At 40.8% G+C, this 14,924-nt stretch overlaps 1 long non-coding RNA gene across 1 annotated transcript; it reads right to left on the bottom strand.

Moving 5' to 3' along the window:
• Positions 1 to 2,437: 2,437 nt before the first annotated feature.
• Positions 2,438 to 5,412, bottom strand: LOC109270385 (uncharacterized). The gene is made up of 2 exons (XR_002081508.1): positions 5,302 to 5,412; positions 2,438 to 2,651 (listed from the first exon to the last, which is right to left on the bottom strand). It is a non-coding gene; the product is annotated as an uncharacterized LOC109270385 (long non-coding RNA).
• Between the last annotated feature and the right edge of the window lie 9,512 nt (positions 5,413 to 14,924).

The following is a 14,924-nucleotide window of genomic DNA, read 5'->3' as shown; positions in this document are numbered from 1 at the left end:
CCTCTAAATTTGCAAAACATGCAGGGGTGAATTCCTCCCAGAGTCAATTCTTTGTATAACTTCTCTATCTGTGTAGGTCACTATCAATTTTCTAGCTACTGAGTTCTAAATCTGAGAGATCTCTTTGACTCACTCTCTGCCTTCATCCTTGCTTCTCATTAGTCACCGAATCGTCTCTCATCTTCATTTGTGAGGTCTCTTGAGTTTAACTTTAGTGCCACTTACTATCTACCTCATAGTCTCTCTTGCATGTAGTGAAAGGCATATGAATCAGTGCACTATATTCATTTGCTAGGGCCGTCTTAACTAAATGCAATGAACTTGGGGTCTTAACTCACAGAAATTTATTTTCTCACAGTTCTGGAGGCTGGGATTCCACAATCAAGGTGCTGACAGGTTTGGTTTTTCCTGAAGCCCTTCTCCTTGGTTTGCAGACAGCTGCCTTCTCACTGTGTTCTCACAGGGTTTTTCTCTGTGTGCACATATCACTGGTATGTCTCTCTCTTCTTATGAGGACACCAGTCATTTTGGACCTTATGACCTCATTTAACCTCAGTTGCCTCTTTAAAGGCCTTATCTCCAAATACGTCACAGTAGGGGTTAAACTTCAACATCTGAATTTGGGGAGTAGAATACAACTGAGTCCATAAGAGTTCACCAATCAGTCATATTGGGATCAGGCTTTGACTCAGCAACTAGTGAGGGAAAGATACCATGCCAGAAATAGTGGTGCAAGCCAAGGCCATTATGAGCTCCTGGTTTAGAAGTTACAGCAGGGCTGGCAGCAGTGGAGATTGGTCTGAATCAGAGTTCCAAGCCCAAACATTGCTCAGAAGGTGCACAAAAATGTCTGTACAAACTGATATGCCTGATGCTTGGTGGTAGCAGCTTGTGGTTATCACATCAGACCAGTTCTGCAATGAGGTGGCATTATTTCCAAAGTTCAGCTTCAATGGTGATTCTCCAGTCCTCTTAACAATTCCATTTTGCCTTATGTATATGATGTTTATGGTATGTAGTAAAATAATAAGGCCCTTGTAGCTTATTTATTATAAATATTCAGTATGACTTATATGTCCATAGAAAGTGTTTTGTTCAAATGTTTTCTAAAATACTCATTGAAATAATAGTGATTTGGCCACTTTCAAGAATAAGAAAACATCTTTGTGGTTGAGATAATCTACATATTAGAATGGCTTGGCCAATTCTAGATCTGGGTCTCCTGTATCTATTACAAAAACTTCCTTTCTATTTAATCACTTAGAATTGACTTCCACTGCTTGGAATAAAAAATCCTGATGCCTAGATTATGGTTACAAGCTCCCAACCTGCTCCTTTACTCTATCTTAAAAATCATTGTCAAGCAAATATTCCTAAAACACTGCTTTCATAATGACTGTCTCTGTCTACAAATTTTTAGGGAGACCTGCATGTTGTTATGTTAGCTTTTTGTCCTCTCAGTTGCAAGTGTCAACATGAATTCAAATTGACATAAGCAAAAAAAGATCATTTATTGGCTAACATAGCTGTCAAGTCCAAAGGGATAGATAAAAGTTAAGGCATTCAGGCATAGCAGCATTTAGGGCCTCCAATTAAGTTTTGAGGGCTGTGTCTTTCTTCATTCCCAATTCCCTCCCTCCCTCCCTCCCTCCCTCCCTCCCTCCCTCCCTCCTTCCTTCCTTCTTTTCTTTCTTTCTTTCCTTCCTTCCTTCCTTCCTTCCTTCCTTCCTTCCTTCCTTCCTTCTCTTTGTCTCAACAAAACTCTGATGGGTTTTTCTTGAGTCATGTGTTCTTCACTGGGGCAATCAACGTCCAGAGGATGGGATTCCAGTGGGCCAGCCTGGGCTGTGCACTAGCTGCTAATGTGGGAGAGGTGGCCACAGTTCAGTCCCTCTAGGTCAGGGAATGCCAGTTTCCCCAAAGGAAAAAAAATGTGACAACAATAATTTCAGAAACACACCAGGTTTTGTGGGCAGCATATTCTCTAGCCCTCCAAATCACACTGGCATTTTTCCTGTTCTGCCGGGGGGGGGGGGGGGGTGGTCAGTGCTGGTGTTCTGGACACTAGTGATGACCTTGGGCTTTCTTAGGAGGAAGCTGCCCGTGTCTGAGGTAAATAAGCTTTCTCTGGAAGTGAGTGGAGATTGTCCTCCTGGGTGAGACAGCCATGTGCCGTGTTTCTGCTTTCCACCCTATCTCACTGCTTTTGAAGCTAACTGAATTCACTTTTTGCTAGTTCTGGCAGCATCACCAGCCCCTTTTTCTGCTCACAGCCCTGAAGGAGGCCTTATGTGGTCTTTTGACAGCCCACTCCTTGCACCCAGGGAGAATTGGACCCATTGTTTCATGGGGTTTCCTTTAGGCTAATCTGAGGAGTGTGAAAGAACCCATTTAGAGGGGTCTGATGAAAAAGGACAAAATAAAGATCAAACCCAGACACAATCAAAAGCTGTTTGTTAACAGGCAAGATGTTCTTCAAAGCATTTATCAGGAGCCAGGGGAGACTTATCTTGCAGCATTATGTGGAGAAAGTAGGCGGGTCTGAGGGCATTCATTTGAAGTTCTGAACAGATGACTGCTGGCCTGGCAGCTGGGTTGGGAATTATCGGCAAGTCTCTTGGGTTAAGTGGGCAGCACTCGTAGATAAGTGTCTGGGAAAAATAACAAGTCATGTAATAAGTAATGTTTATTGGGAAAGTCCCCCAAACCTCCTGTCCTTGCACCCACTTCCAGGAAGGAGCTACATGCTGAAAGTTTCCTTATCCTGAATCCCTGGTTTAGGAAATTGAGCTATTCTGGTGTCATATAAGCCTTGTACCTATTTTTGAGATGATAAACAAATGCATGGAGGCATTACCTTCCTCAAGCTAGCACTAGACTGGGACAAAATGGTACTTGCAGGGCTAGCCTCTATAATGCCTGCTATTAATGGTGATAGGTAACATTTATTGAATGCCTACCGCATGCCAGGTATGTATTGTGCCCACATGATCTCATTTGATTCTCACCACACCCTAAACTCTTATTAACCCCATTTTATAGATGTAGGAACTGAGACCCTGTGAAATTCATGTAATTCACTTAAAGTTGCACAGCTAATACATAGTAGAACTGGGGGCTAAAACTCTATGGCTTGCTATATCCAGAGCCTGTGCTCTTAATTGCTTATCCTACTGCCATTTTAATGAGACCCACCAAAGACTTCATCTCCCTTTTTCCTTAGAAAATGGGAACTGAGTTTTTCATTTGAAACTTCAGTCCCAGATGGAGAGACTGAGGCACATAGAAATTTAATTAACTCAACTGGAACTGTAATGGTTCACAGGATTGACCGTAAGAGATAGATTTTTTTTCTTATTGTAAAAGACAAGCTATGAGTCAAACACCAACAGATTTAAGGACATGGGGTGGTGGCAGAAAGGATACCCAAAATGCAGAGTTACTCAGATACCCATTTGAGTTAATGTTTGTAATGATTCCTATTAGCATACACGTGTTTTAATATCACTCCTTAAAAGAGCAACTACAAATTGTGTTTTCCCAAACAGTAGCCATTGTAACATGTAGCTATTTAAATTTAAATTAGTTAAATAAAATTTAAAATTCAGTATTTCAGTTCTGTCAGCCACTTCTCAAGTGCCCAATAACAGATACAGAACATTCCCATCATTGCAGAAAGTTCTGTTGGACGGCAGTGCTACAAAACCTCCTTTGACCCATGCTCCACGCTACTTACCACACCATTTCTTGCTGTTCTCTGCAAAACTCCTTGAAGAGTCAGGTCTACTGTTATCTCCCCTTTCCCCCCTCCCTTTCTCTCCACAGTCTACTGCATATCAACCACTTCACTGAACATTGTCTTTCCAGGGTCATTAATAATCCACATTTGCCCAACCAGAGGTCAATGTCCTCACCTAGTCTGTCCTCTCAGTGTGGGATGCTGCTGGTTACACTCTCCGTCTTCATACACTGCCTTCTCTGAGCTTCTGGAAGACCATACTGTCTTGGTTCTCCTCCTACCTGAATGGGACACCTGGCAGTCTTCTTTACTCCCTTATCCTCCCCAGCAAGACCTGTCATTACAGGGTCCCTGGAGCTTGGTCCTCAGACCTCCTGTCTTACATATCTACACTCTCTCCATGGGTGATCTCAACAACCAAAAGCAGAAAGCACAGCACTCATCTCCTGGGCTTAAAGCCCTACAATAGCTTTCATTTGCAACCAGAATAAAATCCAGAGTCCCTACTGTGGCCTTCAAGGTCCTGCATGAGATAGTTTCTGCCTTCCTCTCCCTCTGTTCTATCTGTGTTGGTTTTCTCTCTGACTTTTGGCTAGGTTATTTGCTCTTGGCTTGGAGCCATAGGATTAAACTGCTTTCCTCCAGATCTTCCAATGGCTGATGCTTGTCATCGTTTGGGTCTTTTTTTTTTTAGTTCATTTATTTATTTTTGTGAGAGAGAATGAGCAGAAGAGAGTCAGAGAGAGACAGAGAGAGAGAGAGAGAGAGAGAATCCCAGGCAGGCTCCACCCTGTCTGTGCAGAGCCTGATGTTCCCATGAACCGTGAGATCATGACCTGAACCAAAATCCAGAGTTGAATGCTCAACCCACTGAGCCACACAGCTGTCCCATCATTTGGATCTTAATTCAAGTATCACCTCAGAAAAGTCATCCCTGACCACTCAAGGATCCGGCAGCTGTCCTCTTCACACACTAATATACCTTGTCCTATTTTATTTTATTCATGGCATTTATTAGAATATAATTTCCTCATTTTTTCCTCATTCCGCAACTTTAAGTGAATTACATGAATTTCACAGGGTCTCAGTTCCTACATCTATAAAATGGGGTTAATAAGAGTTTAGGGTGTGGTGAGAATCAAATTTTATTTTTATTTTATTCATGGCATTTATTAGAATATAATTTCCTCATTTATTTATGTTTTATGGTCTGTTTTTTGACATTGGCATATAAGCTCCTTGAGGGGCAGTTCCTCTATTTCTCTTACCACTCAGTACCTACTACAAAGTTTGGCACATAGTAGGTGCTCAATTAAGGCTTCTTGACCTGAAAAGTTACTTGACTAACAATTTGGCCAGGAGTCAGAATGGGGATACTAGGACTATAACAGACTCCCTTGAGAGTCAATCAGAGGCAGAGGAAGGACATTAGTGGGATGTACATTAGTGGGATGTACAGCTAGGAGTAGAAAACTTTGTTGAAGGAGCTTTTTGCTTCTAGCCAGCTGGACATGGCTCATGTTTTAAACCAATTTCCTTATATTTTATAACGCTACGTGTACCTTAAGAATGTCAATTTCTCTTAATCTTTTTGCTGATTTCCTCTGAAAGATGCTAACCCAACATCAGTATGCCTTTGGACAAACCATTCATGGACCTTGGTTTCTCCATCCATAAAGCAATTTGGCTTTGGTAGAGAATTCCTACTTTCTCTCAGCATTCTATTTCTAATTGCCTGATGTCACTTTAAGGAACCTTAGATTATACTCTTTCAGAAAAGCAATTTAACAATAATTTATAAAAGACTTTAAAAATAATTTCACTTCTAGAATATATCCTAAAGAAATAGTCATAAATTTGAACAGAGAGTAATTCACAATTATGTTTATCTTAGATTTATTAATAATAATTAAAAAGTCAGAAACAATTTAATTAATCAACAGTAAGAAAGGCTAAATAAAATCAAATACTTGTGTGTTTGAATATTAAAATATTAGAATATTAGAATGAAAATTCCAAGAACTGTTAGAAATGAAGATTTCCCCCAAAAATATAATAATGAGGAAAAACTTTATAATTCTTGTTAAATTATTTATAATTTTGATCTATAAAATACCTGTGTTTATGAAAAGAAAACCTGGAGAAAATCAAAACGTAACTTGCAGTTATCTCTGGACATGAGATTAGTCTTCTTTTAATATTTGTTATTATTTTCTTAGGCAATGAGCATGTAGTTCTTCTTACAGTCAGCGAATTACATTTTTAGGCAGGAGGAATGGATTCCAGTGTTAGGAATTTGGAGTTGGAAGTCTCAGGTTCAGTACAGTTTAGCTCAACACATATTTACTGAGTGCCTTTTATGAGTCAGGCACTGTTTCGTGAGCTGGGGATAAAACACGGAGAAGGCAGAGTCTGGCCTATGAGACAAACTGAAAATTGAACATTTGCCTGGAAGATTATCACAGTGTGCTATGGGAACAGGGGGAAGCAGGAGAGGGTGTTTGGAGAGAGTGGTGAAGGAGACACAGTGCTTCAGGAACAGTGTCCTGAAAGTTCTGGGTCATGGTTCTGGTCCTACTTACTTGTTCCTGACTTTGGGCCAGTCATTCAAACAGTCAGCCTCTCAGTTCCCCATCGTAAAATGCAAATAACACTACCAACCCTCTCTACTAAAGTAGGTTGTGATTTTTTCAGATCATATGGAGACAGAGAATAAGAATGCTTTTGGCACCTGAGAAGAGCTATCAGGGGCTTATGGATTTAACCTAAAGACAGCAGGAAGTAGAAGCCTTGATTTAATGATTAACAGTTCAGTAAGGCCTGAGGCCAGTTGGATGACAATTCTCTTGTGTCTTGAGTGAGGTTGCCACTTCTCCCTTCCTCTGAGCCTAGCAGCTATTTTGTGGTATGTTATCACTCCAAAAAAAAAAAAAAGTGCAAAAAAGCTAATAGGGGTCTAAAATGGGTCTGTGTAGGAGAGTCTGTGCTTCCGCATTGTAATGTCCTCTCCTTCTCTTTCCTGGCTTTAGCTCTGGGGGTGACCTTCTTAAATCATCATGTTTTATGACCCAGAGGAAATTGTGCTGCAGTTAAGGACCCCCATCCCTATTATTTTGAAATTCACAAGCCTGGGTACTGCCTGGAATTAGACTGGAGGACATGTAGAGCTAGTAGCATTGATGTTCAGTTTGCAGCTGTTGAAGCTGGATTCTTTTGTGTCAGTGGCATCTCCCATTGGCCCCAGTCCCTGGGTCACCACATGTTTCAGAACAAAAGAAAAGGCTGAAGCTCCTCCTGGCATGGCCAGATCTCAAATCTGCTTACTCAGGAAGGCAAAGCCACCAGAGATGGGATTTGGTAGTTCCCTAAGATAGTCAGTGAGTCTGCTTTTTCTGCTCTTCTTTTGGGGTGGTCTGGCTCTTTCCTAGGGATCCTTGCACAGAATAATTGGTTCATTCTCTCTCAGTTTCCCTCTCTTCCTCTGATCTTTCTCCTTTTTATTTCCCCTCTCCTCTTCCCTCCCTTTCATTTTCAACAAATATTTATTGAGACTCTATTATGCTTCTGGCATTGTGTTATGCACTGCAGGGAAAACAAATGGAAAATGCTGCCCAAAATTTTATTTTATTTTGTTTTTAAGTTTATTTATTTATTTTGAGAGAGAGAGGGAGGGAGGGGCAGAGAGAATCCCAAGCAGGCTCCATGCTGTGAGCACACAGCCCGATGTGGGGCTAGAACCTATGAACCATGAGATCATGACCTGAGCTGAAACCAAGAATTGGATGCCCAACTGACTGAGCCACCCAGGCACCCCTGCCCCCAATTTTAGATGAATACTCTGGAACTTTCAGAGAGCTGTCACTACCAGACAAGATGATCAGGTTAGACTTCATGGGGTTCTGTCAGTAAGGTTCCATGGGAAAGGTTTTTTTTTTTTCTCCTGAGCTTTATAGTAGAGCTAGAGTCTGGATATGCAGAGAGGAAGTGGAGAGAATGGCCCAAACAAGGCATGGAAGTGGGGACCAAGTGCAGTGGAGGTTAAGGTGCCAAGATGGACAGCCTGCCTTTGTCTCTCCTGTCTCTCACAGGGGATGGATAAAATCTCACTCAGCCATGAGAATTCCATTTCTTAGCATAAAACCTTCCCTTCCTCTCCTGATTCTGAAGAAGTAATTCTGTATGGTTGGGCTCTTCCAAAACTTTTAACCCACTTGCTGAAGAATTTTGGCATAAAAAGATGGCAGTGGAAACATTAATACCTACAGTGCAAAAAAGGTCTTTCCTTTTAAGTTACAGAAAGTATTAGCATCATACTTAGCAACACCCATGTTTTTTATAAGTCTGCTCTTTATAAGTCTGGACACTAAATAAAACCATTTTATAATTTCTGCCCCGGACCTTAAGAAGTTTCATTGTACACTTCTACAGACCAACAAGTACTTTGAGGACAGGCACTGGGTCCTTATTACGCTTGTAACCTAATACAGTGCTTCATAAAGTTTGTTGACTGACAGCACTAATGTGAACAGACACATAGGGCATGTATTCTGAAAAACCTAGATAAGAATAAAGTGGTAGCAGCCATATTTCCCAGGAAGACAAATTGAGGCAAAGTACATGAAGAGCTTTGCTTAGTCTTTCTGCCAGAATTTGACAGAAATTCTCTTCTGAATTTCGGCCCTGTGGCGAACTCGGCATGGCCTTGGCAGAGTGAGGCCTGTCATGTCTACCACATGGTTGCTTCCCTGCAGTGCCAAAGGATGAGGCCATTTGGAGACAATCACCTTCTGTCTCTGGGCTCTGACATCTGGAAGGTGGACGACCAACAGGCCTTGGCCGGGCCTCCTGGCCCTCCAGCTTGCCGCATGTTTGTTGGAAGCTGCTTCTCAGGAGAAGAGTGTGGCGGTGAAGGTCACCTTCTGGACAAATAATTCCGGTCCAGGGGCACCAGATGCAATAGGGAGTGTGAGGCAATGAACAAATGAGCAAATGACTTTGTTTTAAAAGAAAATAAGATTTCAACAGAGCTGTGAGTGTCCTTTGCTCAACAGGATTGGCACTCTGTAGAGAAATGACTGAGGGTGGCTTGGTTAGAATCCAATTTTAGTAATTAGTTCTATTCACAGTAAGGCATGTTAATAGGTCCCATGTTGAGCAGGCAGAATCCCCTGCCTCAGGTGCCAAGTGCCAATTAATGAAATCAACTTTCAGGTCCCACAGGTAAACAACCATTCTCTATCCATTCTCTTGGAGCTGTAGGCAGGCATTTCCCTGAGTGGCACAGATCATGGATAAATAGACTGTAAGCTCCAAGAAGACAGGAATCATTCTTGTTTTGTTCACTGCCATATTCTCAGTTGCCAGGCTTATCCCTAGCATTTGTATCAGAATGCAGAAAAAGCAAGTAATTTTTCCTCTCCCTCTATTCTTGCCTTTTGCAATAGGACTTTGCAGTTCCTGGCCTTGGGACTTGATTTGGCTACACAGTATGAAAGAAGCTCATGATCTCAGTTCTGAGCCTAGACTTTAAAAGCCCTTGCACACTTCTTCTTCTCTCCTTGAACCCTGCAGAGCCTCCGTGTGAACAAGGTAGGGCTGGCCTGCTGAACAAAGGACATATAAGCCCATTCACTCGCTCATCACCCCAGCTAACAACTAGACAACCCCTACAAATATAGTGACCTTGATGATCAGTAGCTGACCATGGATGCATGAGTGAGTCTAACTGAGACCGGAAGAATTTTCCAACTGGGTCCAACCCAAAAGGTCACCCAGGAAATATGAACTAAGGAAATGGTGATTGTTTCAAGCCACGAAGTGTAAGGTGGTTTATTATCGTATAAAAACTAATTAGGTATCCAGTATATATTTGCTGAGAGATAAATGGATTATTGATTAAATGCCAACCAGTCTTAGCTTGCCCAGATACAATCTTTTATAGTATTGTTTTCCTTTTTTCCTAACACTTACCACAAGCAGAGTTATCTTGTGCCCTTATTGGTCTGCTTATTTATTTACTATCTTCTTTTAAAGTATGTAAGTTCCATGCAGACAGGAGGATATCATGTCTATCTTACTCATCTTTCAGTTCCTATGGTCTGGAGCAGTTCTTGACACATTGTGGGCTGTCCAAATATTTACTGAATGAAAGGGTGGGGCACCTAATGGGTTATCAATAAATATTTATTGAATGAAGAGTGAATAGATTTCCATTAATATCACTTATAGTGAGCCTAGATGAGCAAAGAGCTTGGGAAGTGGATATCACATGTACTGGCTAAGGTATCCTTCACTCTGTATGTTTTCCTTGACCCTGTTAGTGTCCCTGACTGGGTCTGAAAATTAAACTGACAAAGACAGATTAACAGGAGAGAAGCAAATTTATTTAATATAAGTTTTATATTCACAATAGCTTTCATAAAGAAATGAAGATCTGGAGGAATGGTTCAACCTGAGTATTTTCATGCTAGGTTTGATGAAGGGTGGACAGTCATGTAGAAAGGATGGGGCAAAAAGCATGAGGTAAATGTAGTAAGCTTGGAGAAGCTTAGCAAGGCCTGTTCTGATTCTTCTCTGCATCCCTTTGTTTTCAGAGGTAAGGATGCTGCTTTTTTCTGGGTACAGGGAAGGCACCTCCTCCATGAGGGTTTTATGACTTGTTTCAGGGGAAAAAAGGGAGGGGGGAGCAACCTTCTTTCTTCTACTTTTTTCTCACAATCCTTCAGCTTAGAATATTCAGTATACCAAGATGCAGTGTGTTGTGAACCCCATCATCCTTAATTTTTTTTCTTTGTAAAGCACTTATTGAAGTGCTTATTGACGCCTGGCAGGTGAAAGTAAAGAACTGTGCTTTTGAGGAGATATTGCTATATTTCCTTTCTTGTACCTCAATTTTTAGGCCCCTATTTCCCTTCCCCACTAATTTTTAATTATTTGTGTTTAGATGATTGGCTTGGATTTTCTCCATTGAAAATACCACCAGTGGAAAGTTGCTATTCAACAGGTTATAGTTTCAGTTAAGCAAAAGAATAAGTTTTAGAGATCTGTTGTATAAAACTATGCCCGTATGTAGCAATATCATGTTGTACATTAAAAATGTGTTAAGAGAGTAGATCTCATGTTAAGTGTTCTTACTAGAGTTTTTTCAAAAATAAATATAACATGGCTGTAATTTATTGGGAGTGAGAGTTCAGAACATCCCTATCTCCAAAGACAAAGGTACACCAAGAGGAAGCTGAACAAACAGGTCTTGCTAAGTTTTCCCCAGTTTACTGCACTTACTTTATACCCTTTTGAAAGGTGTTTTGAAAGTCACACCTCCATGACTTTCCACTTTTCATCAAAACTAGTATTAAAAAATGCTCAAGTGGAACGGTTTCTTCAGGTCTTCATTTCTCTTATAAAGGCTCCAGTGTTACGTAAAACTTACATTAAATGAATGTGTTAGCTTGTCTCTTGTTAATCTGTCTTTGATCAGCCTAATTTATAGGGGTCCCAGCCAGAGAAGCTGAGAGGGAAGTAGGAAAAAGATGATACTTAGAAGAGAATAGTGGCAGTTTTTGTGATTCTAAGGATCAGTTCTTTGGCTATGCTCAGAGTCTGAGAGTGGAAACATCACTCATGGTATTAAAAATACATCCTTAGTGGGGCGCCAGGGGGGCTCAGTCAGTTAAGTGTCCAACTTCAGCTCAGGTCATGATCTCATGGTCTGTGGGGTTGAGCCCTCCATCAGGCTCTGTGCTGAGAGCTCGGAGCCTGGATCCTACTTCAGATTCTGTGTCTCCCTCTCTCTGCCCCTCTTCCACTCACGCTCTGTCTGTCTGTCTCTCTCTCAAAAATAAAAACAAACATTAAAAAAATACATCCTTAGCAATTAAAAAAGGAAAACCATTTAAAAAAGCACTGCCACCACACCATCAGTAGTAGCATCAATGACAGAAACAACAACAGCAACAAAACTTTGTTTCTAAGATTTCCTATCTTTTCTTTCCCCTGCTCCTACCTCAGATATTTATCTTGGCCTCTTCGCATTTACCTTCCTAGAGGCAGTAAAGATATCCTTTATTTACTCATATTTGTTTTCTGCCTTAGGTCTAAGTGGACAGACAAATGACACAGAAGACAATGCAGACAAGATCTGCATTTTAACATCTGAATTATATTTATTCACTTGTTAATAATAAAATTACAATGCACTCTTAACATGCAACCAAATGAAGTCTTTCTCTTATTTCTTATCAACTGTTGTTAGCAAAATGTATAATTAGTATTCTATTATATAGCTTCATTTTGAAAAAAGGATAGCACAATAAATGAGTACATTTGGACTCAGTTTGGAGTCTTACTACAAAGTGGCCAAACACATGGTAGATTTCCTTTTGCCTTTACAGTTAGGAGCTCCAGCATCTAAACGTCATTTAGAACAAAGAGATGGACCTTGATTTTCCCAGAAAGGCTTTGTGCTGTTTAAATCTGTCATCTTCCGATTCTAGGGTTGAAAAGAGTCTAGGGTTCCTGAAGAGTCAAGGAATAGATTACTTTGTAGTGCAGCATAGGGGAGGAAAAGTTTTCCTTGATCTTCTTAGGGTTCTTGGCTACATGACAATTAAACGGACAAAGACCGATTAATAGGAGAAAAGCATACAGATTTATTTAGTAGAAATTTTACATGATGTAGGAGCCTTCATAAAGAAATTAAGACCCAAAGAAGCATTTAAACCCAAGTATTTTTATGTTAGATTTGATGAAGAGTGGACAGTAATCAGAACATTATAGGTTAGAGTGTGAAGTAAGAGAAATAAACTGGGGAAACTTAGCAAGACCAGTGTCCCTGGGGATAGGAAAGGCAGCTCTCACATGAGGGTTTTTTGTTTTTTTATGTTTATTTATTTTTTCGAGGGAGAGAGAAAAACAGAGAGAGTGTTGGAGGGGCAGAGAGAGAGGGAGACAGAGTATCCGAAGCGGGCTCTGCACTGACAGCAGAGAGACATGGGGCTTGAACTCGTGAACTATGTATGAGATCATGACCTGAGCCGAAGTTGGAGGCTTAACCCACTGAGCCACCTAGGCACCCCTCATATGAAGGTTTTAAGACCTGCTTCAGGGGAGAAGGGGAAGTGGAGTCAGAGTGACCTTCCTGCTTCCGCTGTTTTTGCAAACACCTTCAGCTTAAAATATTTGATATGGCCACCTACCATATTTTGGGGTATTGTGTATTAAACCCCATCATTAGACATCTCAGACACTTGGGCATTGTCACAGATTATAGTTATTTTTACTTTAGGAGTAGGGAAAGGGAGGTGGGGAAGAAACTTCCTTTTGCTACTCCGATTACCCCTCCCAGATAACTGCCAACATTGCTTCTCTTCAAGCCTGGCTCAGACCATGAGCCACACATGTCAAATGTGGTATGAAATATGTGACTGGCTGAGTGCCCAGTACTCATAAAACATCTTATGGAGGGGTTCAACTGGGTCGGTTAAATTTCTCAATTTTTCAAAGACAGTGTATGCCAGTTCCCTTTCCAGTTCCAAACGTATGATTTGTTAGGATCTTTCCTTTCACTCCTCTTTTCCACGTGGTGCTTTCACATCATTCTTTTTTCCTTAGTCTGTTTTTGGAGCCATTTATTTGGATTTCAAATCAGCCCATCAGGGCGTTGACTTCAGGGGGTGAGTGAAAAGAAAGGAATCCAGAGGAAGGCCCACCTGCACCTCTGCCTGTCATTGACATCGTCAAAAGGGATTTATTAGGCACTGACTTGTGCCTAATCTCCCTTGGAGTCTAAATTTATTGTTGAGAAATCTCAGACCTTAATGGGTATCCAAGTATTTCAGATTCAATTGCAGATGAATCTTAATGGCAATTCAAATGTTTGAAGACAAAGTTCCACAAATCCTTCTCATGCTTTTATTCAATAACTACTTGTTATTATGGGTTTATAAATTGATTGCATTAGACTTACACTTGCTGAGCAAATTTTTATAAAGATCTTAATCCAGAAAGTCAACGTAGGTGGCATTTTTAAGCTAATTCTTTTGCTCTGGACAGCACACCCAGCCGATGCTTCCCGTTTTCCCCTCTCGGTGCCCTGACCCTTGCTTGCAAGTAGCCAAGATATCAGATCATGAAAAGCCCAAGGACGGGGATCAAAATGTGGATGACAGGAAGCTCAGCAGGAGGATATTAACACTAATTAGAATACTTTTTTCTGACCACAGATAATGATGGCTTTCTTTGTTCAGCATCATGAGTAAATCCTCTCACTACAGATTTCCATACTCGAAACCAATCTGGGCATCTGGATGGAACTGCTGTTATGGCTGAATTAGCCATTCCAATTAGAGAAAGTAGGGAGTTGCCTCCGTGTTTCGATTCCCCAATCATCTGTGATAACTGGATTTAAGGGGGGGTTTATGAAGCTGTTCTTAGAAGGAAGATGCATTAGCTATGACATGACCTATTAAGCATGTGCAGAAGTTATGAGCTGAGAAAGGGTAGGGACACACATAAGTATTTTGAATTGACACTTAATTTTTCCCCCCCCTCACTGTGCTGGCTCTGTGCTGAATTAATTCCATTTTTATCTTGCTTTTAAATAAAAATTTATGGATGGCAGCTGAGGTCCTTCTTAGGGTCTTTATGATTTGGGATTAAGATCCTTAAGTGTCTGGGCAACTCATTAGCATGTGCACTCTAGCCACTTGTATGGAGTCAGTGGAGGAAAGGAAATGAAGGAGAAGGATGGGGAAAGAACAAAGAAAAAGTAGGCAGCCATTTTTAGATAATAATAGTTTTAATCATAATAGCCATTATTATTAAAATTATTATTATTATTTCACTGGAGCAGTTAGAAGGCTTCCTTTAAGGGCTAAAGATCACATGCTACCCCCAACTATAGCAGAATAAGCATCTTGGCCAGAATTTACATTCATTTTGAAAGTAAGGGTTTAAATGCCTAATTTAAATTCTAAAACATGAATTTTTAAAAATGTTGGGAAAACAAACATGCAAACAACATTCTACCACACAAAAATCTGAAGGCAGTGTTGAGAAGCAGTGAGGTTGTATCCTTTCCAGGTACACACCATGGCTCTTTCAACATGTGCGTCTTTGGCCCATTGGGAGGCTTTTTTTGCCAGTGGATTTGTGTTTGTTGGGCAGGGCTGATGTGTAATACAAAGAC

The sequence above is a fragment of the Panthera pardus genome, unplaced genomic scaffold (genome assembly GCF_024362965.1).
Source record: "Panthera pardus isolate Hobbes unplaced genomic scaffold, ASM2436296v1 HiC_scaffold_10, whole genome shotgun sequence".
NCBI classification, from domain to species: domain Eukaryota; kingdom Metazoa; phylum Chordata; class Mammalia; order Carnivora; family Felidae; genus Panthera; species Panthera pardus.
The sequence above is the reverse complement of the archived record's forward strand: the minus strand, read 5'-3'. Positions and strand labels throughout refer to the sequence as shown.